General features: G+C 39.1%; 1 pseudogene; it reads right to left on the bottom strand.

Annotated features, from left to right (window-relative positions):
* Positions 1-2329: 2329 nt before the first annotated feature.
* On the bottom strand, positions 2330-2577 carry LOC123455099 (annotated as a pseudogene).
* Positions 2578-3369: the final 792 nt, after the last annotated feature.

The raw sequence follows: 3369 nt of genomic DNA, 5'->3' as shown, positions 1-3369 counted from the left end.
GTTATCTGCTCAGGTCCCTGTACTTAGCCTTGGACCAGGCTTCCAAGCTGCCCAGTTGTATCTCTGCACTAAGTGTGCTGTAGTGGGCCCTGGTGCTATTCTCTGTTCCTGCAGTTTGACTGTCCCATGCCTGTCCCCACCTTGTGATAAAGGGGCCCATCTCAGAGGCAACCTGCGACTCCTTCTGCCAGTGTCAGACTCCCTCTCATCCCTCACCCTTCCTCTGCTTCTCCTATTCCTAGCTCACCCCAATTCAGTCTACCTCTGAAAGATGCAGATATTGACCTGGGAAAGTTATCTTTCTGCAGAATGGAGGTCTGAGAATTTGGTTTTGTCTGGAGACTGATGCAGTTTGCAACATATATTTTTTTTCCTCAATCTCCACATCCTGATTATTTACAGAAATGAAGAACAGTACTGCTTGTGTCTTTGCATGATGAAAAGAATTAGTTTGTTGTTTTTATTCTGGAGGGCTAATTTGTCTGGGCATGAAGCCATGGGGTGAGAATGGTTTTCCTTGAGGGTCTTAGTGCCTGAGGGCAGCCTAGGACTCACCCACTTAGCAGGGACTCCAACTGGATGGTTTATGCCTCTTAGTTTCAAATCTCAGGGTCTATCTATTTCTGGGCATTTCTTCATGTAGAGATAGAGTAGGACCAGTCCTTTCTGTCCATCCCTTATTAATGGTGTGGCTTTGGGAATTTGACTTTTTGTGCTTCTTTTTCCTCATGTTCCTCATCCACAGGATAGGCATAATTAATAGCGTTGGTTTTACAATATACTGTGGGATGGTATATGTAAAGGGCTCATGATAAGGCCTGGAACATCATAAGTGTCCCGTAACAAAGATATTACTGTTGCCAACATTAAAGCAAATCTCCTATAAATAATTTACAAGCATGTCAGAAGTTATACCAGTCAATTGAAAAACTTGGTTTCTTGCTTATGTGTATGCATGTTCATATGTGTGTGTGTTAGGAAGGGTGCGTGTATGTGTTTGTGTGTACATGTGAAGACCAGAGGTCTTTATCTATTGATCTCTACATTGGGTTAGGCCAGAATTTCTCACTGGTCCAAAACCTGTCTCAGCCTCCCTAATGCTAGGATTAGTGTGTGTCACCATGTCTAACATTTCTTATGGGTACCGGGAGTCCAAATTCAATTCTTATGCTTGTAAGGCAAATACTTTATCCACTGATCCATTTCCCCAGCTTCCAAAATATGTTTCTTTGAGCCTTGCTAGTAATGATTTCCATGGGAAGAAGCAGTCTTGGATAGATTGTTGTTTGGGGCAACAATGGCTGGTTTTACTGCCTTTAGCAGTTTCTTTTTCAGTTACATGGAGTTAAAAGCCCATGGTATAGAGACCTGGAATGAGTGTACATGAATGCCAGGTGTGGCATAATCCTAAATGTACAAAGAGCTACCAAGTTCCACCTATTTTTCATCTGAGGCAACATTCGCCCTCATTAATTCACATTGCATGTTAATTCTTCCCAATGTGTCTTCCCCCTTTAAAACAGCTCCATATTGAGACATAGGTCCCAGATAGAGTTCATTCACTGTCATTTACAATTTAGTGGTTTTTAGTATGTTTACAGTGTTATCTTTCATTACTGTGACAAAGTACCTGAGACAAACAATTTAAAGAGAACAAGTTTATATTGACTCACACTTTCATCAGTCCATGGTCATCTGTTTAGGCCTGAGCCAAGGTAGAAAGTGGTGGGAGGATATTCTAGAATAGAGGTATTCTTCTCAGGGTAGCAAGCAAACACAACACTGATGAGGCTGGGGACAACTTGCTCCAGCTAGGTTCCACCTCCAAGTTTCCACTACTTCCCAGTAATGCCATACAATTGTCAACCCATCCATGCATCAACCCCTTGATAAACTTACTGCCTGTGTGGTCCAGTCACCTTTTGATACCAGCTGTAGACGAAGCCTTTAGCACATAAACCTTTTGGGGAATACTTAATATCCTAATTATAGCATTCACAGTGTAATGCAAACTTACCACAATCAATTTTAGAACATTTTCATCATTGCCCAAAGAAACTTCTTTCCAATTAGTAGTCACTCCTCATTGCTTTCTTTCTGCTCCCAGGCAGCCACAAATCCACTTCCTATCTTTATAGATTTGCCTATTTGGACATTTGCAATAAATGGAATTTTGCAATGTAAGTAAGTATTCTGGAACTGATTTCTTTAATTCAGTATAATGCTTTCAAGATTCATTAATATTATAGCATGTAACAATATCGCATGTTTTTAAAAATTAAACAAATCCTTATTGCTAGATGTATATTAAAATATCCCAAACAAGATGCTATTTTTTCACTTTTCCTTCTTCTTAAACACCTTTGATATAAATAATATTATTACACCTCATTCAAATTTTACACAGATGCCCAGACAAGGCCCCATCTATGTATTCTTCTGTATTTGCAAGATGCATGGTCATATAGCCATCTGCAGATACCAATCCTTGTACTTAATTTTCTACTTAAGTTTCACTGTCACTGACTTTCCTATTAGTCCATTGAAGAAAGGTTTGGGATTGAGGGGCAAACTCATCATGAATATGGACAAATGTTGTGGGCTATTAGCCATTGACCCAGTTGCCATCACTGGACCAATTACCACAGGCCTAAACAGATGAGTGTTGAGATAAATTGTTCCAATATTTCATTATTTTATGGATACATGATATTCTATTATATTTTTATTCAATCACAAAGCCATTTAAAATAATTGGCAGTGGGTAGGGGATGAGATATAGACAAGTTTGGTAATATATTGGCAATTTCTGAAGTTGAATGATAGGTAGTGGAAGTTCATCATACTATTTTACTTCTTGCTTATGTTAGAAATGCTTTACCATAAAAAATTTAAAGCCATTGAAAAAGTAAAGCCCAAGCATAGGCACTTGCACATAAATATTCTAGTAAAACTTCAGATAGTTCCAATCATCTACCAACTATTACAGTATACTGAAAACAATGGGAAGACTTCATTTATTGAGACAAAACTAACATAGATACTTAAACCTTGTGCCATTGATACAATAAGAAAATGAAAAATAAATATCACCTATGAATATCAATGTAAGATACCAGTAAAATATTGGCATGACATATAATATGTAATAGCAAAGACTGATACCACAGTGAACTTCTGGGAAGACAGTATAATCATGTCTGCCTTCTCTTCTTCCTTCTGAGTCACTACTGCTGCTGCTGGGATCCTGTGGTGACAGGACCAGACTCCAGCTTCTTTGGCCTTTCAGTAGGGGTCCATATCAGTAACTCTCTAGGGATCTTCTAGGCTTTCTATGCCTCACTGGGGCTGGTGAGGCATCCAGCTTTT

The sequence above is a fragment of the Jaculus jaculus genome, chromosome 1 (assembly GCF_020740685.1).
Source record: "Jaculus jaculus isolate mJacJac1 chromosome 1, mJacJac1.mat.Y.cur, whole genome shotgun sequence".
Taxonomy (NCBI): domain Eukaryota; kingdom Metazoa; phylum Chordata; class Mammalia; order Rodentia; family Dipodidae; genus Jaculus; species Jaculus jaculus.
This window is presented reverse-complemented; position numbering and strand designations above follow the sequence as displayed.